The sequence below is a fragment of the Brachyhypopomus gauderio genome, unplaced genomic scaffold, assembly GCF_052324685.1.
Source record: "Brachyhypopomus gauderio isolate BG-103 unplaced genomic scaffold, BGAUD_0.2 sc191, whole genome shotgun sequence".
NCBI lineage: Eukaryota > Metazoa > Chordata > Actinopteri > Gymnotiformes > Hypopomidae > Brachyhypopomus > Brachyhypopomus gauderio.
Genome location: NW_027507012.1, coordinates 198,281 through 220,655, shown reverse-complemented (window position 1 = coordinate 220,655; position 22,375 = coordinate 198,281). Strand labels below are relative to the sequence as shown.

The 22,375-nt window shown below is 43.9% G+C and overlaps 1 long non-coding RNA gene and 16 other non-coding genes across 17 annotated transcripts; all 17 read right to left on the bottom strand.

The window, feature by feature from the left end:
* Positions 1-214: 214 nt before the first annotated feature.
* Positions 215-286, bottom strand: trnat-cgu (transfer RNA threonine (anticodon CGU)). The gene has a single exon. It is a non-coding gene; the product is annotated as a tRNA-Thr (tRNA).
* Positions 287-570: 284 nt separating this feature from the next.
* On the bottom strand, positions 571-642 carry trnaa-ugc (transfer RNA alanine (anticodon UGC)). Its single transcript has one exon. It is a non-coding gene; the product is annotated as a tRNA-Ala (tRNA).
* Positions 643-1,730: 1,088 nt separating this feature from the next.
* LOC143502118 (uncharacterized) lies at positions 1,731-2,463 on the bottom strand. The gene is made up of 3 exons (XR_013127094.1): positions 2,138-2,463; positions 1,937-2,062; positions 1,731-1,827 (listed from the first exon to the last, which is right to left on the bottom strand). It is a non-coding gene; the product is annotated as an uncharacterized LOC143502118 (long non-coding RNA).
* A 3,695-nt stretch (positions 2,464-6,158) lies between these two features.
* Positions 6,159-6,230, bottom strand: trnaa-ugc (transfer RNA alanine (anticodon UGC)). The gene has a single exon. It is a non-coding gene; the product is annotated as a tRNA-Ala (tRNA).
* Positions 6,231-6,738: 508 nt separating this feature from the next.
* Positions 6,739-6,810, bottom strand: trnat-cgu (transfer RNA threonine (anticodon CGU)). Its single transcript has one exon. It is a non-coding gene; the product is annotated as a tRNA-Thr (tRNA).
* A 284-nt stretch (positions 6,811-7,094) lies between these two features.
* Positions 7,095-7,166, bottom strand: trnaa-ugc (transfer RNA alanine (anticodon UGC)). The gene has a single exon. It is a non-coding gene; the product is annotated as a tRNA-Ala (tRNA).
* Positions 7,167-7,674: 508 nt separating this feature from the next.
* trnat-cgu (transfer RNA threonine (anticodon CGU)) lies at positions 7,675-7,746 on the bottom strand. The gene has a single exon. It is a non-coding gene; the product is annotated as a tRNA-Thr (tRNA).
* An 872-nt stretch (positions 7,747-8,618) lies between these two features.
* On the bottom strand, positions 8,619-8,690 carry trnaa-ugc (transfer RNA alanine (anticodon UGC)). Its single transcript has one exon. It is a non-coding gene; the product is annotated as a tRNA-Ala (tRNA).
* Positions 8,691-15,784: 7,094 nt separating this feature from the next.
* On the bottom strand, positions 15,785-15,856 carry trnat-cgu (transfer RNA threonine (anticodon CGU)). Its single transcript has one exon. It is a non-coding gene; the product is annotated as a tRNA-Thr (tRNA).
* Positions 15,857-16,727: 871 nt separating this feature from the next.
* Positions 16,728-16,799, bottom strand: trnaa-ugc (transfer RNA alanine (anticodon UGC)). Its single transcript has one exon. It is a non-coding gene; the product is annotated as a tRNA-Ala (tRNA).
* Positions 16,800-17,307: 508 nt separating this feature from the next.
* On the bottom strand, positions 17,308-17,379 carry trnat-cgu (transfer RNA threonine (anticodon CGU)). The gene has a single exon. It is a non-coding gene; the product is annotated as a tRNA-Thr (tRNA).
* Positions 17,380-18,243: 864 nt separating this feature from the next.
* trnat-cgu (transfer RNA threonine (anticodon CGU)) lies at positions 18,244-18,315 on the bottom strand. Its single transcript has one exon. It is a non-coding gene; the product is annotated as a tRNA-Thr (tRNA).
* An 871-nt stretch (positions 18,316-19,186) lies between these two features.
* Positions 19,187-19,258, bottom strand: trnaa-ugc (transfer RNA alanine (anticodon UGC)). The gene has a single exon. It is a non-coding gene; the product is annotated as a tRNA-Ala (tRNA).
* A 508-nt stretch (positions 19,259-19,766) lies between these two features.
* Positions 19,767-19,838, bottom strand: trnat-cgu (transfer RNA threonine (anticodon CGU)). The gene has a single exon. It is a non-coding gene; the product is annotated as a tRNA-Thr (tRNA).
* Positions 19,839-20,709: 871 nt separating this feature from the next.
* trnaa-ugc (transfer RNA alanine (anticodon UGC)) lies at positions 20,710-20,781 on the bottom strand. The gene has a single exon. It is a non-coding gene; the product is annotated as a tRNA-Ala (tRNA).
* Positions 20,782-21,643: 862 nt separating this feature from the next.
* On the bottom strand, positions 21,644-21,715 carry trnaa-ugc (transfer RNA alanine (anticodon UGC)). The gene has a single exon. It is a non-coding gene; the product is annotated as a tRNA-Ala (tRNA).
* Positions 21,716-22,223: 508 nt separating this feature from the next.
* Positions 22,224-22,295, bottom strand: trnat-cgu (transfer RNA threonine (anticodon CGU)). Its single transcript has one exon. It is a non-coding gene; the product is annotated as a tRNA-Thr (tRNA).
* Between the last annotated feature and the right edge of the window lie 80 nt (positions 22,296-22,375).

Below are 22,375 nucleotides of genomic sequence, written 5' to 3'. Positions count from 1 at the left end.
GGTAGAGGTCACATTAGAAATGGATGTAGATGTTCCCGTTGTCTGCCATTTAAAAGGTAAGCACCTTTCTGCCAGGCCATTTCAGCTGCTTCTTTGAGAGTCAGACGAGTGCTTGATAACATACAGAGGTCTCTTGTACAAGGACAAAATTGGAAGCAGATATTTTGGTTGGTAGTGAATGGACATTATAGACCGTTCGGTCCACTTTCCTTAAAGGCACAAACGGGGATCGAACCCGTGATCTTCGGTTTACGAGACCGACGCCTTACCACTTGGCCACCATGCCGTAGAAAAGAGAGAGTGCTTAAATTTGAACCACACACAAACCTATGAGGGCATGTGGTAACTCAGACAGCGGAAATGTGTGGAAATGGCTGGAACATGCTCAAAATCACGACACCATTGTGACCGATGTATAACCGAACGGAAACTGAGCATCGTCTATCAATAAGAGAAGCTGCAAGCAACACTATTAAGGCACGAAAAGAGTGAGAGAAATGCACAGCGTCTGAATGTCAGCTCAACCCGAAAGGTTAAAATATAGCCGACCATATCTATAGATAATGCTCATGGAGATGCAGGGGATTGAACCCTGGACATCATACATGCAAAGCATGCGCTCTTCCACTGAGCTACATCCCCTTGACGTGTGGAACTAATTGGTTGTAGAGCCAAAGAGAATGATTCCAAAGGTTTATCAACTAGTCTACAGTTGCCTAATGTATCACTACTCCCTGAAGGGATGAGAAGGCCTGCCACACCATCAGGAATCCTTGGCCCTATAACATAGACTTTGACATACAGCCTCTTAATCTGCAAACTACCTGGAAGCAATGGAGAAATTCTTACCTAGCAAAGCCCAGTTTTCGCTCCTGCAGACTCTATCACATGGAAACCTGATGGTAAACTCAGTAAAGATCATTGAAATACTCAAAACAAAGGTAGAGGTCACATTAGAAATGGAGGTAGATGTTCCCGTTGTCTGCCATTTAAAAGGTAATCACCTTTCCGCCAGGCCATTTCAGCTGCTTCTTTGAGAGTCCGACGAGTGCTTGATAACATACAGAGGTCTCTTGTACAAGGACAAAATTGGAAGCAGATATTTTGGTAGTGAATGGACATTATAGACCGTTCGGTCCACTTTCCTTAACACTAGGAACCCGACGGCCGCGAAAATTTTCGCAAGGCTTAGTAAGGTCCATGTAGCCCACTCCCCTGCTGTGAAGAGATTAACGCCCATTGTCTTGGTAATGCGGTGGAAGCGTCTCACCCCCAGCTCATACGCCTGCCAAAGCACAAGCGGCTCACCTCCAAGCTCATACAAGGCACCAAACGTGATACTTCACGAAAAACTTGGTTACAAACAAGCAGACTGTATATGTTACCGATCCTACAACAAACAGCGGAAATTTTGTAGACTCGTGTTTCAAATGAGTTTCTCAAATGAGTCCCGTCAAACAATAAAAATAAATAAAATTGTCTGAACCTCTTTGTATATTGTTTGAAGCTCTTTGTATATTTACTACACTATATAATATTTGTTACACTTTCTGTTTCCGCGTTTGAATTCGCGTTTGAAAAGCTAAGAAATTATATGGCGCAATTATATATATGGCTGATAAATGTTGTGATCTAAACAGCAGACTGGAAAAGGAGAGGAAAAGACAGGAAGAACAAATTCATGTGCTGTAAAACAACTTTATTTTGATCAAACATGGATGTCTATTCCGGGTTTCTTGAAGTGGAATGTCAAGAAAGTTGAGGGTGTCTTGAAGTTGAGGGTGTACTCGCCAGATGCACTTGCCGCATGCAACACACGCGTTGATGCTGTGGAGAACAATTCAAGGTACACCTTACATTTTGAATAAAATCTTTCAGAAGACAAAAATACGTAACATATGTGGTGTTACGTATGTAGGCCTACTTATCAACGTACCTTCATGTAGTTGTAGCCAACAGTTGCTACACAGCCAGGGTGTACTCGCTGCATGCAACGGGCCACCGGCGTGTTCCTGCGTGCACTGTGTATGCACGCACCTTCATGATGTCTGTCAACGGCGCACTGCAAAGAACAAAGTACATGTTATATTTTGAACGAATTTATTCATGTGTACCAGCCAGGGACCCTCTTTCTTACATTTGCGGCAGGTTCATCGTTCATCGCTGCCAAGGTCAACGGGCCACCGGCGTGTTCCTGCGCGCACTGTGTATGCACGCACAGAAGTACATGTTATATTTAGAACGAATTCATTCATGTATAAATTGATTCTGTGAAAATGTCACAGGCATGGGTCATAACAGAACGGGAATCCAATTCCAGCAACCATGAGAAAAATAACCAGCAACCACGACGAGAAATAAACAGAGGACTAACACGGAAACAGACATGAAATGGCAGGAGATGCGGGGCAGACCGTGACACCGGGTTTCATGATGTGCGACTGTGGAACAGAAAGAGAAGAGATTTTTGGTTATGTTCAAATAATAGTGTGTGTGTATATATATGTGTGTGTGATTGGTTGTCTGTATATATATATAATATATTTATATATATATATATATATATAAATATACTTATCGACGTACCTTCATGTAGTTTTAGGTACACAGTTGCCACACAGCCAGGGACACTCTGCCCTACACTTGCGACAGGTGTACTTGCCGCATGCAGCGCACGGGGTTATGCTGTGGTTCCGGTTGCAGTTTGTCTGCACCTGACACGTAGTCTTCTTTCCAGGAGCAGGCGAAGGACGTGGCGTTCTCTTCAACTCCTTTTCCTGTAGGAAACGAAGACGGAGTTCCTCAGCAAGAGTACACATAAAAACTCTCCTACTCTCTGTGGACCCCGTACATGCCGTGTACAAAACATGCGCGTTCATCGCTGCCAGGTCAAGTATGTTATAAAACACTGCAACGGGCCACCGGCGTGTTCCTGCGCGCACTGTGTATGCACGCGCCTTCTGGTCCATGATGTCAACGGCGCACTGCAAAGAACAAATACAAAGAAGTACATGTTATATTTTGAATAAATTCATTCATGTATGATAAATTGATTTATCAATGCCAACACATGCATACCTTCGTCCGGTTGTAGTCCGTCACAGTGTTTGGCTTCTTTTTGCGGTCGTCTGCAATCTCCACGTGCGTGTGCATAGTGCTCAGAACGCAAACTGTTTTGTTGGGCTTGGAGGCATACACCGTCAGAAGCGCATCATCGGATCTGTACACCTCCGTTGACAACTTCTCACGTCCCTTGGCGTTTTTGGCTTCCAAAGGAACTTCTCGGCGAATCTTGTTCATTGTCCCAAGCAGAGTCGTGTTGCATTCCAGCAGCTTCTTAGCCAGGGAAAGAGATGTGAAAAAATTGTCTGTGGCTACAGTTCTGCCCTTGCCCAGGTATGGCTTCATAAGCTTCATCACCACATTCTCGGACACTCTTTCCCCCTTGGGACGATCGGGGTCCTTTCCAAGGTATGGAATGGCGTTGCACATGTACTTTGTGTTCAACTCAGAAGCAACCCAAAACTTTATTCCAAACTTGTCCGGCTTTGAGGCAATGTACTGGGTGAATGGACAGCGAACCTTGGTCGGAAACAGCTGCTCGTCGACTGTCAGTTCCTTGCCTGGGGTATAGCACAAAATGCAGTTGTTCACAAATCGCTGCCAGATGTCCGAAATCGCAGCAAATCTGTCGCTCTTTGCACGCTCCGCACGGGTGTCCTTATTATCAAAGCGCAAGTACCGCATGATTTCTTGGTAGCGGTCCCGTGCCATTGTCTCCTGGATCGAAGGCACAGCGAACATTGCCGACCAACAGTCCGACATCGCTCCAACTGGACAGAGGACTGCTCGTAGAAATAGGATTGCTACGAATGCCATAAACTCGCTGACCGACAAACTCCAGCTGCTGTCTGTTCTGCGGGCTTCATGGACAGTGCAGTCTGTGATGATTCGCAGCATCTCCATGTCGAGCAAACACAGAAAACTCTGCAGTCTGCTTGTGATCCTACGCTGTATTAGTAAAAGTAAACAAATGACGCTAGGTAAATTACACGTACTAAATATCATTCAAACACAAGCAGAAACACTGGAAAGAAATATGAAGTTACTATACCTTTGCATGCTCTGTAGGCCCGGACGGCTCAACAAATGTTGAATTAGGCGAACAGCTGCTGACACGAGAGCGTGCGATGCCAACCTTCTCCCAAACAGTTCCATCTTTTGCCCGTACGGTTGGTGCAGGTGTGGTGTCAGCCTGTGTCCGTCTCTTCCTTGGAGGGCTCTGTTGTACCTCATCCGATGTACTGCTTCTTTCTTCATCGGATGAATCGCTGGTCAAAAAACAGGAGGGTCCTTCTCCCGCATCGGACTCACAGCAGTCCTCGTTGGTCAGCAAAGCCGCAACTTCTTGACCGGTGAACGTCCTCTGTCTTGCCATGGTGTTTTGCGTCGTCTCCACACAGGATAGTAGTGAAAATGTAAGTCGCCTGCCTTTGGGTTTCAGCTTTTATCATGACTCTGAAGAACACACCCACAACAGCGCATACTAATTATACTTTATTATAATAGGTGGCGCTTCACACATAACGCCGAAACCGAAACCGGGCTAATCCCCTGCATACACGGGAACAATAAAAGTTGATTGGACCCGTGATAATGGTTCACGGCAATCCGTGAATATCAGTCAAACACAAGCATAAACACTGCAAAAAATATTATATTACTATGCTGTATGAGTAAAAATAAATAAATGACGCTAAGTTATTTACACAAACGAAATATCTTATTTACACAAACGAAATATCAGTCAAACACAAGCATAAACACTGCAAAAAATATTATATTACTATGCTGTATGAGTAAAAATAAATAAATGACGCTAAGTTATTTACACAAACGAAATATCTTATTTACACGAACGAAATATCAGTCAAACACAAGCATAAACACTGCAAAAAATATTATATTACTATGCTGTATGAGTAAAAATAAATAAATGACGCTAAGTTATTTACATGAACGAAATATCTTATTTACACAAACGAAATATCAGTCAAACACAAGCATAAACACTGCAAAAAAATATTATGTTACTATGCTGTATGAGTAAAAATAAGTAAATGTACAAATAAATATTACTTTACTATACCTTTATTACTTTGTTGCTGCTATTGAAGTGCATACACAAGAAAATCTGGGACGCTTGCTTCATACATAACGCCAATACCACGCTAATGATAATGTGTTTCACGGGAACAATATGAACCCGTGATAATGGTTGGTTCAGCCATGTAAATGTGTGGCGCTATTGAAGTGCATACACAAGAAAATCTGGGACGTTTGCTTCATACATAACGCCAATACCACGCTAATGATAATGTGTTTCACGGGAACAATATGGACCCGTGATAATGGTTGGTTCAGCCATGTAAATGTGTGGCGCTATTGAAGTGCATGCACAAGAAAATCTGAGACGCTTGCTTCATACATAACGCCAATACCACGCTAATGATAATGGTTCACCGCTCTAAATAATACTTATGTCAATATGTAGCGCTTCACACATAACGCCGAAACAGGGCTAAACTTTATTTATTTATTTTAGACTACAAACTAGACCTGGTGCACACAGACTGCACACAGACTAGACCTGGTGCACCACAGAGCTCCTGCCACAGAGCTCCTGCCTGTCTTTCTGCTCCTGTCTTGCTCTGAAATTAACATATGTATGGTCCTGCTAATTGGGCAGGAGAAGGAGGGGTGATGTCCTCAGAACCTTGAAATCTCAGGAGTTCCAGTGTTAAAGGCACGAACGGGGATCTAATCTATGATCTTCGGTTTACGAGACCGACGCCTTACCACTTGGCCACCATGCTGTAGAAAAGAGAGTCCTTAAATTTGAACCACACACAAACTTATGAGGACATGTGGTAACTCCGACAGCGGAAATGTGAGGAAATGGCTGGAACATGCTCAAAATCACGACACCATTGTGACCGATGTATAACCGAACGGAAACTGAGCATCGTCTATCAATAAGAGAAGCTGCAAGCAACACTATTAAGGCACAAAAAGAGTGAGAGAAATGCACAGCGTCTGAATGTCAGCTCAACCCGAAAGGTTAAAATATAGCCAAGCATATCTATAGACAATGCTCATGGAGATGCAGGGGATTGAACCCTGGACCTCATACATGCAAAGCATGCGCTCTTCCACTGAGCTACATGCCCTTGACGTGTGGAACTAATTGGTTGTAGAGCCAAAGAGAATGATTCCAAAGGTTTATCAACTAGTCTACAGTTGCCTAATGTATCACTACTCCCTGAAGGGGTGAGAAGGCCTGCCACACCATCAGGAATCCTTGGCCCTATAACATACACTTTGACATACAGCCTGTTAATCTGCAACCTACCTGGAAGCAATGGAGAAATTCTTACCTAGCAAAGCCCAGTTTTCGCTCCTGCAGACTCTATCACATGGAAACCTGATGGTAAACTCAGTAAAGATCATTGAAATACTCAAAACAAAGGTAGAGGTCACATTAGAAATGGATGTAGATGTTCCCGTTGTCTGCCATTTAAAAGGTAAGCACCTTTCCGCCAGGCCATTTCAGCTGCTTCTTTGAGAGTCAGACGAGTGCTTGATCACATACAGAGGTCTCTTGTACAAGGACAAAATTGGAAGCAAATATTTTAGTAGTGAATGGAGATTATAGACCTTTCGGTCCACTTTCCTTAAAGGCACGAACGGGGATCGAACCCGTGATCTTCGGTTTACGAGACCGACGCCTTACCACTTGGCCACCATGCCGTAGAAAAGAGAGAGTCCTTAAATTTGAACCACACACAAACTTATGAGGACATGTGGTAACTCCGACAGCGGAAATGTGTGGAAATGGCTGGAACATGCTCAAAATCACGACACCATTGTGACCGATGTATAACCGAACGGAAACTGAGCATCGTCTATCAATAAGAGAAGCTGCAAGCAACACTATTAAGGCATGAAAAGAGTGAGAGAAATGCACAGCGTCTGAATGTCAGCTCAACCCGAAAGGTTAAAATATAGCCAAGCATATCTATAGATAATGCTCATGGAGATGCAGGGGATTGAACCCTGGACCTCATACATGCAAAGCATGCGCTCTTCCACTGAGCTACATCCCCTTGACGTGTGGAACTAATTGGTTGTAGAGCCAAAGAGAATGATTCCAAAGGTTTATCAACTAGTCTACAGTTGCCTAATGTATCACTACTCCCTGAAGGGGTGAGAAGGCCTGCCACACCATCAGGAATCCTTGGCCCTATAACATAGACTTTGACATACAGCCTCTTAATCTGCAAACTACCTGGAAGCAATGGAGAAATTCTTACCTAGCAAAGCCCAGTTTTCGCTCCTGCAGACTCTATCACATGGAAACCTGATGGTAAACTCAGTAAAGATCATTGAAATACTCAAAACAAAGGTAGAGGTCACATTAGAAATGGAGGTAGATGTTCCCGTTGTCTGCCATTTAAAAGGTAAGCACCTTTCCGCCAGGCCATTTCTGCTGCTTCTTTTAGAGTCAGACGAGTGCTTGATAACATACAGAGGTCTCTTGTACAAGGACAAAGTTGGAAGCAGATATTTTGGTAGCGAATGGACATTATAGACCGTTTGGTCCACTTTCCTTAAAGGCACGAACGGGGATCGAACCCGTGATCTTCGGTTTACGAGACCGACGCTTTACCACTTGGCCACCATGCCGTAGAAAAGAGAGAGTGCTTAAATTTAAACCACACACAAACCTATGAGGGCATGTGGTAACTCCGACAGCCGGAAGTGTGTGGAAATGGCTGGAACATGCTCAAAATCACAACACTGTTCTGACCCATGAATTGATACCAATTCTACCGATTCTACACTGTCCATAGGCTGTAACCAAAATAGCATTGCATAGGCAGCTACCAAAAGGAGAACAGAAGAAGCAACCCATGTCTTGGTGACTGGAAGAAAGTTGCACAGTTGAGTCACAGCCGCTTGGGACTCACCCAGGAAAGAGCACTTTTTGGTTGTTGGGGCCTAACAGGAAGCAAGAGTACCTGAGTGTTAAACAATGGCATTCAGGAAACAAGCTATGCTTCAATGACATGCTGGGGGTCGAAGCCAGTTCCTCACACAGGCGAAGCATGCGCTCTACCACTGAGCTACATCCCCACTTGTAAGGTTGTCTTCAGAATTCTGAAAGAGTCTAGCACAGCAAATACGGCCACCAGAAGCAGTAACAGGACGAACCCATGAAGCAAGTTATACTTCAGCAGCAGCCATGCCAGAATGTCAAGTTTGCAAGGAACAAAAACAGAATTGAAAACTGACAAAGCACTTTAATGGTCCAATGGCTAACCGGTGGTCTTCGGTTAGGAAGGCATGTGTTAAAAGCAGCAGTGAACATGCTCAAAAACACGACACCATTGTGACCGATGTATAACCGAACGGAAACTGAGCATCGTCTATCAATAAGAGAAGCTGCAAGCAACACTATTAAGGCACAAAAAGAGTGAGAGAAATGCACAGCGTCTGAATGTCAGCTCAACCCGAAAGGTTAAAATATAGCCAACCATATCGATAGACAATGCTCATGGAGATGCAGGGGATTGATCCCTGGACCTCATACATGCAAAGCATGCGCTCTTCCACTGAGCTACATCCCCTTGACATGTGGAACTAATTGGTTGTAGAGCCAAAGAGAATGATTCCAAAGGTTTATCAACTAGTCTGCAGTTGCCTAATGTATCACTACTCCCTGAAGGGGTGAGAAGGCCTGCCACACCATCAGGAATACTTGGCCCAATAACATAGACTTTGACATACAGCCTCTTAATCTGCAACCTACCTGGAAGCAATGGAGAAATTCTTACCTAGCAAAGCCCAGTTTTCGCTCTTGCAGACTCTATCACATGGAAACCTGATGGTAAACTCAGTAAAGATCATTGTGTTACGACTCTGTCTAAATGCATGCCTTGGAGTTGTTTTGTTTTGTTGCAGGTTAACAAGGAGTGTTTTTGGATTGGCTACCCCTAGGGGGGGACCAGCTATAAAGAGGATCCAAGATGGCCCAGGAGGAGGAGAGAGGCGGGGCTTTGTTTCGGACTTGTTGCTTGTTGGTGGTTCTGGCTTTCCGATGTGGACCTGATTGTTGTCCCTGACTGTTATCTCTTGTTGTGTGCTCTACTGTGGGTGAGATCCAAGATATAGGTTGTATTGGTTGATTATTAATTTATGTTAGTGATAAATTGTGGTGGAGTTTTTGTATTGATATTCATTTGATGGTGGTTTGTTTTGTTTGTTTGTTTGTTGGTTTGTCTGTTTCTTTTTTAATATACACATATGTTTCATTAGTGAGGTGCTTTGTTTCTTGAGTTGAAGTACCTTTATCATCTGTTTATGTTTTCCGTTGTATTATGCACGGATGTGACCCATTAAAAAGCGCAAAGACAATGACTTGATGCTGGTTATTGAGTTTAAGTATATCTAAGCACACAAGAATGTACTCGGGAAGCCAGATATACCCCCAACGCCGTTAGATTCATATTATGTTGCGGTCTGTCCTAGACCAGCTCGTAACATAAAGTGGGGGCTCGTCTTTTTTTGGGTGTGTGGGTATTTTTGTGGGCCTGCACGTTCTTTCGTTGACATGGCTTTTGAACTTGAGAAATTCGTTTTGGCTCCGTCTTTGCGTGCCTTTGAGATGTGTCGTAAGGAAGAGTTGCTTCTGTTGGCTGGATTCTATAATGTTAATGTTTCGCGTTCCGCTCGTAAGAGTGTGGTGAGGACTGCTGTGTATGATCGTCTGGTGGAGGACGGTGTTTTGCCTGCTGTGCCTGAGTCTGCTTTGCCTGGTATTGCCCATGAGCATGATGAGGATGTATTAATTGAGGTGCGGGTAACACCTCCTTCCTCTCCTAGTGTAGGTCGTGGTGGGACTGCTTGTGGTGGGGTAGTCTCTGCTACGGCCGCTTCTGCTTCTACACCTGTTTCTGAAGGTGCACCTCAACTTTTGGGTTCTGTTGATCTACAGTTGAGTATACGCTTGGAGGAATTGAAGTTGGCAGTGAAGCGTCAGGAACATGAGACGGAATTGCTCCGTTTGCGTGCTGCTACTTCTCCTCCTTTTGCTTCTGCTGGGACTCGTGTTGATGCACCTGTTCGCGTGTCGCCTGTGTTTGATGTGAGTAAAAACATTAACCTTGTTCCGCCATTTAGAGAGACAGAGGTTGACTCATATTTTGCAGCCTTTGAGCGTGTAGCCACCGCTCTTCAGTGGCCTAAAGATGTCTGGACGTTACTCCTGCAATGCAAACTGGTGGGAAAAGCACAGGAGGTTTGTGCTGCATTAACTATCGAACAGAGTCTCGATTACAACGTAGTCAAAGCCACCGTTTTGCGTGCATATGAACTCGTGCCTGAAGCGTATAGACAAAAGTTTCGCAACCATGCCAAAACTGCCAACCAGACCTTTGTGGAATTCACCAGAGAAATGATGGTTCTATTTGAAAAATGGTGTGTAGCCAGTAAAGTTGAGAATTTCCTACAATTAAAAGAACTGATGCTTTTGGAAGCGTTTAAGAATGGCTTGCCTGAGCGTCTTGTCGTGTATTTAAATGAGCAAAAGGTGTCATCCTTGTCACAGGCAGCTGTGTTTGCTGACGAATTTGTGTTGACTCACAAAAATGTGTTTTCCGTAGCTCGTTCAGATCCGAGCCCGTCTTGGCGATTTCGCTCAAGGAGTGCTCAGAATTCCGGTAAAAGTCCCAATTCGGCTCGCTATGAGAATAATGGTCTTCGTGCTTGTTTTTATTGTAAGAAAACCGATCATTTAATTGCATCATGTCCTATGTTGGAAACAAAGCCACCTCTCTCTCACCCAAAACGCTATGTGTCAGTACCTAAAACAGTTGGGTTTGTTGCCGATGTCTTGAATGTTGTGCCTGATGAACATGTGTATGATTCTGTATATGAACCATTTGTTATGGACGGGGTAGTTTCACTGACTGGTGACGTTGCAGATCAAGTGTCTATTAAAATATTACGAGACACGGGGGCTGCACAATCCTTTATCCTTGAGTCAGTTCTGCCTTTTTCAGGTTTGTCTGCTTGTGGATCGGATATTCTGATCCAAGGCATTGAATTAGGTGTATGTAGGGTTCCTCTGCATAATGTCCATCTTAAATCTCGGTTGGTGACGGGTGAAGTGAGGGTAGGAATCCGATCTCAATTTCCTATGAAGGGAGTTCAGTTTATTTTGGGGAATGATTTGGCAGGGGGTAAAGTGAGTCCTGTGCCTGAGGTTATAGATGAACCTGTTTCATCCGTTTCATTGGATCCAACTGTGTTTCCTGCTTGTGTAGTGACTCGTGCGCAGGCACGCAAGTTTGCCGATCAGATTGATCTCTCTGAGACATTTTTGGCGTCATCCAAACCTGATACGGGGACGAAGGTTGGTTGTGAAGTTCTGCCATATAAGGTATCGGATGGTGACTCAAGTGAAATAGATGTGGGGTTAGATGTAAAGTTCGGACGGGAGTCACTAATTGAGGAACAGTGTAAAGATTCTTCTTTAAACTGTTGTCGGATAAAAGCTGTTACTGAGGAGGAATTGCCACAACAAGTTGTAACATACTTCCATCAGAATGGATTATTGTTGAGAAAATGGTCCCCTTCACATGAGACGACGGAGTGGAATGCTATTTATCAGCTCGTTGTTCCTACTAGCTATAGGCAGCAGATACTTAGTCTAGCTCATGACCATGTAATGTCAGGTCACCTGGGAATCCGAAAGACCTATCATAGAATCTTGCGTTATTTCTTTTGGCCAGGTCTGAAACGTGATGTTGTAGCTTACTGTCGTTCATGTCATGCCTGTCAAGTCGCTGGTAAACCTAATCAAACCATTCCATTGGCTCCACTCCATCCAATTCCTGTGTTGGGGGCGCCATTTGAACAGCTTATTATCGACTGTGTTGGACCCCTACCTAAAACCAAGTCTGGTAATATGTATTTGCTTTCTCTCATGTGCACAGCTACCCGATATCCTGAGGCTATACCTCTACGCAACCTGAAAGTAAAAGGTATCGTGAAAGCGTTAGTCAGATTCTTCTCTACGTTTGGGCTACCCAAACGCATTCAGACTGATCAGGGATCAAACTTCACTTTGCGTTTGTTTAATCAGGTGATGAAATTGTTACAAATTGAACATCGTATGTCAAGTGCTTACCATCCCGAGTCTCAGGGTGCACTTGAACGATTTCACCAAACATTTAAAGCCATGTTGCGCAAGTATTGTCTGACCTCAGGAAGAGAATGGGATGAGGGTGTTCCATTTCTGTTATTTGCCGTAAGAGAATCAGTGCAGGAATCTCTGGGATTTAGTCCAGCAGACTTGATTTTCGGTCACTCCGTGCGTGGGCCATTAAAACTACTCAGAGAAAAATTGGTTGCAGATGACCAGAAGAGAAGTAATATTTTAGAATACGTGAGTGATTTCCGTGAACGATTACATCATGCTAATGATGTTGCAAAAGCATCTTTGTCATCGGTCCAGTCAAACATGAAGGCTCGCTTTGATAAAAGGACAGTACCCCGAGAACTCCGTAAGGGAGACAAGGTTCTTGTGTTACTGCCTATTCCTGGTTCAGCTTTGTGTGCAAAATTTTCAGGTCCATATGTGGTGGAACGTAAGTTAAGTGATACTGATTATGTGATCAGCACGCCCGACCGACAGAGAAAAAGTCGTGTTTGCCACATCAATATGTTGAAATCTTATGTTCAACGGGTACCATGTGAGGGTTCTGACGGTACCCCTGTTACTTCAGCGTTGGCAATAACCAGGTTGGACTACCAGTCTGGCAGTGATGATCTCACGTTTCGTGATGATAGTCTTTTTACTCCTCACCTGTTAAATTCTGAGTTCTTGGCTACTGTACACTCCCAGTTGTTACATCTTGGTGAGAGAGAACAGGAAGATGTGATTGAGATGATTAATACTCACCTTTCTTTATTTTCTGATGTTCCTGGTCGAACTGATTGGCTTTATCACGATATTGATGTGCAAGGGCAGCAACCTATCAAACAACATGCTTATCGTGTTAATCCCACAAAACGCCAGAAAATGCAAAAAGAGGTTGAGTATCTTTTGGACAATGGTTTGGCTACACCTAGCATTAGCTCTTGGAGTTCGCCCTGTCTACTAGTGCCTAAGCCTGATGGAACTAGTAGATTTTGTACAGACTATCGAAGAGTTAACGCAGTTACCAAACCCGATTCCTTCCCTTTGCCAAGAATGGAGGATTGCATTGATAGAGTCGGAGCAGCCAAATTCGTAACGAAACTTGATCTACTAAAGGGGTATTGGCAAGTTCCTCTAACCCCTGTAGCATCTGAAATTTCTGCCTTCGTTACGCCTGATCATTTCCTTCAATACTCCGTAATGCCATTTGGCTTAAGAAATGCACCTGCGACTTTCCAGAGGTTGATGTGGAAAGTATTGGCGAACGTGGAAAATTGTGAGATATATCTAGATGATGTGGTGGTGTATTCGTCTAGTTGGGACGAGCACATGACGAATCTCGGAAAGGTTTTTAGTCGCTTACAAGATGCCAAACTTACACTAAATCTCGCCAAGTGTGAATTTGGTAAGGCCAGAGTGTCTTATTTGGGAAAGTTGGTCGGGCAAGGTGAAGTATGTCCTCTTGCAGCCAAAGTACAGGCCATTATTGATTTTCCGGTACCCGCTACAAAACGTGATCTTCGGCGATTTTTAGGTATGGAAGGGTATTACCGTGGGTTTTGCAAAAATTTCGCTAGTGTGGCTGCACCCCTGACGGATTTATTAAAATATTCACAGACACTGCTGTGGACCACAGATTGTGACCATGCTTTTAAGGCCATTAAGTCTCTCTTGTGCAGTACACCAGTCCTGGCTGCTCCTGATTTCACAAAACCTTTTAAACTGGATGTTGATGCCAGTGCTTACGGAGCTGGTGCTGTTCTCTTACAGGACGATGAGCAAGGAGTTGAACATCCTGTATGTTATTTCTCAAAAAAGTTCTTGAAACATCAGGTTGGTTATAGCACTATCAAAAAAGAGGCTTTGGCCCTCTTAATGGCTTTGCAGCACTTTGAGGTGTACTTGGGTTCCAGTGTGTTGCCTGTTGAGGTTCATACAGACCATAATCCATTAATATTCTTGACAAGGATGCGAAATACAAATCAGCGGTTGATGAGATGGTTTTTAATGATTCAGGATTTCAATTTGGAGGTTCACCACAAGAAAGGTGCTGAGAACATCGTAGCAGACGCCTTATCGAGAGTATAAGACTTCCTAAACGTATTTGAAAGCATTATTAAAATAGCTCCGGTCATGAGTAAATTAAAACAAAATGTGAGTTTTGTTTTTCTTTTGAGGTGTATTTTCTTCTTTAGCAATGCTGTGATGATGAATGAAGAAGTCTCCGCCGACACTGTCTTAGTTGTCAATAATAAGTTTATTACAAAAAAGAACAGCATCAAATCAAGCACCATGGTCTTGCTTGAGAGAGGTCTCGGGCCAATTGTGAATCTCCTCTCCCGAACACTGCCAGTCTACCCATATTTATATGCGAGTTACACAAAGGAGGTCTGATGCTCCTCACATCTGTAAACTCTATCATATCATCCATCATGAAAAAGAAAAGCGAGTAGGGTGAGAAAGGGCCCACCAGACCTTTGACCCCTGAACTAGAGTCCCTTTTCACCTAAACCAAACCATATGTAAACCACATTCTTCAACCTCTTTGTCCTGCTCAACTGAACATAAGCAAGAAATGAAATGAATTTTAAACCAGTTAGTTTAAACTTAAACACTACATAATGTATTACATAGGCACAGACACTACACTTTATTTTGGGTGGGGGAGTGTTACGACTCTGTCTAAATGCATGCCTTGGAGTTGTTTTGTTTTGTTGCAGGTTAACAAGGAGTGTTTTTGGATTGGCTACCCCTAGGGGGGGACCAGCTATAAAGAGGATCCAAGATGGCCCAGGAGGAGGAGAGAGGCGGGGCTTTGTTTCGGACTTGTTGCTTGTTGGTGGTTCTGGCTTTCCGATGTGGACCTGATTGTTGTCCCTGACTGTTATCTCTTGTTGTGTGCTCTACTGTGGGTGAGATCCAAGATATAGGTTGTATTGGTTGATTATTAATTTATGTTAGTGATAAATTGTGGTGGAGTTTTTGTATTGATATTCATTTGATGGTGGTTTGTTTTGTTTGTTTGTCTGTTTCTTTTTTAATATACACATATGTTTCATTAGTGAGGTGCTTTGTTTCTTGAGTTGAAGTACCTTTATCATCTGTTTATGTTTTCCGTTGTATTATGCACGGATGTGACCAATTAAAAAGCGCAAAGACAATGACTTGACGCTGGTTATTGAGTTTAAGTATATCTAAGCACACAAGAATGTACTCGGGAAGCCAGATATACCCCCAACGCCGTTAGATTCATATTATGTTGCGGTCTGTCCTAGACCAGCTCGTAACAATTGAAATACTCAAAACAAAGGTAGAGGTCACATTAGAAATGGAGGTAGATGTTCCCGTTGTCTGCCATTTAAAAGGTAAGCACCTTTCCGCCAGGACATTTCAGCTGCTTCTTTGAGAGTCAGACGAGTGCTTGATAACATACAGAGGTCTCTTGTACAAGGACAAAATTGGAAGCAGATATTTTGGTAGTGAACGGACATTATAGACCGTTCGGTCCACTTTCCTTAAAGGCACGAACGGGGATCTAACCCGTGATCTTCGGTTTACGAGACCGACGCCTTACCACTTGGCCACCATGCCATAGAAAAGAGTGAGTGCTTAAATTTGAACCACACACAAACCTATGAGGGCATGTGGTAACTCCGACAGCGGAAGTGTGTGGAAATGGCTGGAACATGCTCAAAATCACAACACTGTTCTGACCCGTGAATTGATACCAATTCTACCGATTCTACACTGTCCATAGGCTGTAACCAAAATAGCATTGCATAGGCAGCTACCAAAAGGAGAACAGAAGAAGCAACCCATGTCTTGGTGACTGGAAGAAAGTTGCACAGTTGAGTCACAGCCGTTTGGGACTCACCCAGGAAAGAGCACTTTTTGGTTGTTGGGGCCTAACAGGAAGCAAGAGTACCTGAGTGTTAAACAATGGCATTCAGGAAACAAGCTATGCTTCATTGAGATGCTGGGGGTCGAAGCCAGTTCCTCACACAGGCGAAGCATGCGCTCTACCACTGAGCTACATCCCCACTTGTAAGGTTGTCTTCAGAATTCTGAAAGAGTCTAGCACAGCAAATACAGCCACCAGAAGCAGTAACAGGACAAACCCATGAAGCAAGTTATACTTCAGCAGCAGCCATGCCAGAATGTCAAGTTTGCAAGGAACAAAAACAGAATTGAAAACTGACAAAGCACTTTAATGGTCCAATGGCTAACCGGTGATCTTCGGTTACGAAGGCATGTGTTAAAAGCAGCAGTGAACATGCTCAAAAACACGACACCATTGTGACCGATGTATAACCGAACGGAAACTGAGCATCGTCTATCAATAAGAGAAGCTGCAAGCAACACTATTAAGGCACGAAAAGGGTAAGAGAAATGCACAGCGTCTGAATGTCAGCTCAACCCGAAAGGTTAAAATATAGCCAACAATATCTATAGACAATGCTCATGGAGATGCAGGGGATTGAACCCTGGACCTCATACATGCAAAGCATGCGCTCTTCCACTGAGCTACATCCCCTTGACATGTGGAACTAATTGGTTGTAGAGCCAAAGAGAATGATTCCAAAGGTTTATCAACTAGTCTACAGTTGCCTAATGTATCACTACTCCCTGAAGGGGTGAGAAGGCCTGCCACACCATCAGGAATACTTGGCCCTATAACATAGACTTTGACATACAGCCTCTTAATCTGCAACCTACCTGGAAGCAATGGAGAAATTCTTACCTAGCAAAGCCCAGTTTTCGCTCCTGCAGACTCTATCACATGGAAACCTGATGGTAAACTCAGTAAAGATCATTGAAATACTCAAAATAAAGGTAGAGGTCACATTAGAAATGGATGTAGATGTTCCCGTTGTCTGCCATTTAAAAGGTAAGCACCTTTCCGCCAGGCCATTTCAGCTGCTTCTTTGAGAGTCAGACGAGTGCTTGATCACATACAGAGGTCTCTTGTACAAGGACAAAATTGGAAGCAGATATTTTAGTAGTGAATGGACATTATAGACCGTTCGGTCCACTTTCCTTAAAGGCACGAACGGGGATCGAACCCGTGATCTTCGGTTTACGAGACCGACGCCTTACCACTTGGCCACCATGCCATAGAAAAGAGAGAGTCCTTAAATTTGAACCACACACAAACTTATGAGGACATGTGGTAACTCCGACAGCGGAAATGTGAGGAAATGGCAGGAACATGCTCAAAATCACGACACCATTGTGACCTATGTATAACCGAACGGAAACTGAGCATCGTCTATCAATAAGAGAAGCTGCAAGCAACACTATTAAGGCACAAAAAGAGTGAGAGAAATGCACAGCGTCTGAATGTCAGCTCAACCCGAAAGGTTAAAATATAGCCAACCATATCTATAGATAATGCTCATGGAGATGCAGGGGATTGAACCCTAGACCTCATACATGCAAAGCATGCGCACTTCCACTGAGCTACATCCCCTTGACGTGTGGAACTAATTGGTTGTAGAGCCAAAGAGAATGATTCCAAAGGTTTATCAACTAGTCTACAGTTGCCTAATGTATCACTACTCCCTGAAGGGGTGAGAAGGCCTGCCACACCATCAGGAATCCTTGGCCCTATAACATAGACTTTGACATACAGCCTCTTAATCTGCAAACTACCTGGAAGCAATGGAGAAATTCTTACCTAGCAAAGCCCAGTTTTCGCTCCTGCAGACTCTATCACATGGAAATCTGATGGTAAACTCAGTAAAGATCATTGAAATACTCAAAACAAAGGTAGAGGTCACATTAGAAATGGAGGTAGATGTTCCCGTTGTCTGCCATTTAAAAGGTAAGCACCTTTCCGCCAGGACATTTCAGCTGCTTCTTTGAGAGTCAGACGAGTGCTTGATAACATACAGAGGTCTCTTGTACAAGGACAAAATTGGAAGCAGATATTTTGGTAGTGAACGGACATTATAGACCGTTCGGTCCACTTTCCTTAAAGGCACGAACGGGGATCTAACCCGTGATCTTCGGTTTACGAGACCGACGCCTTACCACTTGGCCACCATGCCATAGAAAAGAGTGAGTGCTTAAATTTGAACCACACACAAACCTATGAGGGCATGTGGTAACTCCGACAGCGGAAGTGTGTGGAAATGGCTGGAACATGCTCAAAATCACAACACTGTTCTGACCCGTGAATTGATACCAATTCTACCGATTCTACACTGTCCATAGGCTGTAACCAAAATAGCATTGCATAGGCAGCTACCAAAAGGAGAACAGAAGAAGCAACCCATGTCTTGGTGACTGGAAGAAAGTTGCACAGTTGAGTCACAGCCGTTTGGGACTCACCCAGGAAAGAGCACTTTTTGGTTGTTGGGGCCTAACAGGAAGCAAGAGTACCTGAGTGTTAAACAATGGCATTCAGGAAACAAGCTATGCTTCATTGAGATGCTGGGGGTCGAAGCCAGTTCCTCACACAGGCGAAGCATGCGCTCTACCACTGAGCTACATCCCCACTTGTAAGGTTGTCTTCAGAATTCTGAAAGAGTCTAGCACAGCAAATACAGCCACCAGAAGCAGTAACAGGACAAACCCATGAAGCAAGTTATACTTCAGCAGCAGCCATGCCAGAATGTCAAGTTTGCAAGGAACAAAAACAGAATTGAAAACTGACAAAGCACTTTAATGGTCCAATGGCTAACCGGTGATCTTCGGTTACGAAGGCATGTGTTAAAAGCAGCAGTGAACATGCTCAAAAACACGACACCATTGTGACCGATGTATAACCGAACGGAAACTGAGCATCGTCTATCAATAAGAGAAGCTGCAAGCAACACTATTAAGGCACGAAAAGGGTAAGAGAAATGCACAGCGTCTGAATGTCAGCTCAACCCGAAAGGTTAAAATATAGCCAACAATATCTATAGACAATGCTCATGGAGATGCAGGGGATTGAACCCTGGACCTCATACATGCAAAGCATGCGCTCTTCCACTGAGCTACATCCCCTTGACATGTGGAACTAATTGGTTGTAGAGCCAAAGAGAATGATTCCAAAGGTTTATCAACTAGTCTACAGTTGCCTAATGTATCACTACTCCCTGAAGGGGTGAGAAGGCCTGCCACACCATCAGGAATACTTGGCCCTATAACATAGACTTTGACATACAGCCTCTTAATCTGCAACCTACCTGGAAGCAATGGAGAAATTCTTACCTAGCAAAGCCCAGTTTTCGCTCCTGCAGACTCTATCACATGGAAACCTGATGGTAAACTCAGTAAAGATCATTGAAATACTCAAAATAAAGGTAGAGGTCACATTAGAAATGGATGTAGATGTTCCCGTTGTCTGCCATTTAAAAGGTAAGCACCTTTCCGCCAGGCCATTTCAGCTGCTTCTTTGAGAGTCAGACGAGTGCTTGATCACATACAGAGGTCTCTTGTACAAGGACAAAATTGGAAGCAGATATTTTAGTAGTGAATGGACATTATAGACCGTTCGGTCCACTTTCCTTAAAGGCACGAACGGGGATCGAACCCGTGATCTTCGGTTTACGAGACCGACGCCTTACCACTTGGCCACCATGCCATAGAAAAGAGAGAGTCCTTAAATTTGAACCACACACAAACTTATGAGGACATGTGGTAACTCCGACAGCGGAAATGTGAGGAAATGGCAGGAACATGCTCAAAATCACAACACTGTTCTGACCCGTGAATTGATACCAATTCTACCGATTCTACACTGTCCATAGGCTGTAACCAAAATAGCATTGCATAGGCAGCTACCAAAAGGAGAACAGAAGAAGCAACCCATGTCTTGGTGACTGGAAGAAAGTTGCACAGTTGAGTCACAGCCGTTTGGGACTCACCCAGGAAAGAGCACTTTTTGGTTGTTGGGGCCTAACAGGAAGCAAGAGTACCTGAGTGTTAAACAATGGCATTCAGGAAACAAGCTATGCTTCATTGAGATGCTGGGGGTCGAAGCCAGTTCCTCACACAGGCGAAGCATGCGCTCTACCACTGAGCTACATCCCCACTTGTAAGGTTGTCTTCAGAATTCTGAAAGAGTCTAGCACAGCAAATACAGCCACCAGAAGCAGTAACAGGACAAACCCATGAAGCAAGTTATACTTCAGCAGCAGCCATGCCAGAATGTCAAGTTTGCAAGGAACAAAAACAGAATTGAAAACTGACAAAGCACTTTAATGGTCCAATGGCTAACCGGTGATCTTCGGTTACGAAGGCATGTGTTAAAAGCAGCAGTGAACATGCTCAAAAACACGACACCATTGTGACCGATGTATAACCGAACGGAAACTGAGCATCGTCTATCAATAAGAGAAGCTGCAAGCAACACTATTAAGGCACGAAAAGAGTGAGAGAAATGCACAGCGTCTGAATGTCAGCTCAACCCGAAAGGTTAAAATATAGCCGACCATATCTATAGATAATGCTCATGGAGATGCAGGGGATTGAACCCTGGACATCATACATGCAAAGCATGCGCTCTTCCACTGAGCTACATCCCCTTGACGTGTGGAACTAATTGGTTGTAGAGCCAAAGAGAATGATTCCAAAGGTTTATCAACTAGTCTACAGTTGCCTAATGTATCACTACTCCCTGAAGGGATGAGAAGGCCTGCCACACCATCAGGAATCCTTGGCCCTATAACATAGACTTTGACATACAGCCTCTTAATCTGCAAACTACCTGGAAGCAATGGAGAAATTCTTACCTAGCAAAGCCCAGTTTTCGCTCCTGCAGACTCTATCACATGGAAACCTGATGGTAAACTCAGTAAAGATCATTGAAATACTCAAAACAAAGGTAGAGGTCACATTAGAAATGGAGGTAGATGTTCCCGTTGTCTGCCATTTAAAAGGTAATCACCTTTCCGCCAGGCCATTTCAGCTGCTTCTTTGAGAGTCCGACGAGTGCTTGATAACATACAGAGGTCTCTTGTACAAGGACAAAATTGGAAGCAGATATTTTGGTAGTGAATGGACATTATAGACCGTTCGGTCCACTTTCCTTAAAGGCACGAACGGGGATCTAATCTATGATCTTCGGTTTACGAGACCGACGCCTTACCACTTGGCCACCATGCTGTAGAAAAGAGAGTCCTTAAATTTGAACCACACACAAACTTATGAGGACATGTGGTAACTCCGACAGCGGAAATGTGAGGAAATGGCTGGAACATGCTCAAAATCACGACACCATTGTGACCGATGTATAACCGAACGGAAACTGAGCATCGTCTATCAATAAGAGAAGCTGCAAGCAACACTATTAAGGCACAAAAAGAGTGAGAGAAATGCACAGCGTCTGAATGTCAGCTCAACCCGAAAGGTTAAAATATAGCCAAGCATATCTATAGACAATGCTCATGGAGATGCAGGGGATTGAACCCTGGACCTCATACATGCAAAGCATGCGCTCTTCCACTGAGCTACATGCCCTTGACGTGTGGAACTAATTGGTTGTAGAGCCAAAGAGAATGATTCCAAAGGTTTATCAACTAGTCTACAGTTGCGTAATGTATCACTACTCCCTGAAGGGGTGAGAAGGCCTGCCACACCATCAGGAATCCTTGGCCCTATAACATACACTTTGACATACAGCCTGTTAATCTGCAACCTACCTGGAAGCAATGGAGAAATTCTTACCTAGCAAAGCCCAGTTTTCGCTCCTGCAGACTCTATCACATGGAAACCTGATGGTAAACTCAGTAAAGATCATTGAAATACTCAAAACAAAGGTAGAGGTCACATTAGAAATGGATGTAGATGTTCCCGTTGTCTGCCATTTAAAAGGTAAGCACCTTTCCGCCAGGCCATTTCAGCTGCTTCTTTGAGAGTCAGACGAGTGCTTGATCACATACAGAGGTCTCTTGTACAAGGACAAAATTGGAAGCAAATATTTTAGTAGTGAATGGAGATTATAGACCTTTCGGTCCACTTTCCTTAAAGGCACGAACGGGGATCGAACCCGTGATCTTCGGTTTACGAGACCGACGCCTTACCACTTGGCCACCATGCCGTAGAAAAGAGAGAGTCCTTAAATTTGAACCACACACAAACTTATGAGGGCATGTGGTAACTCCGACAGCCGGAAGTGTG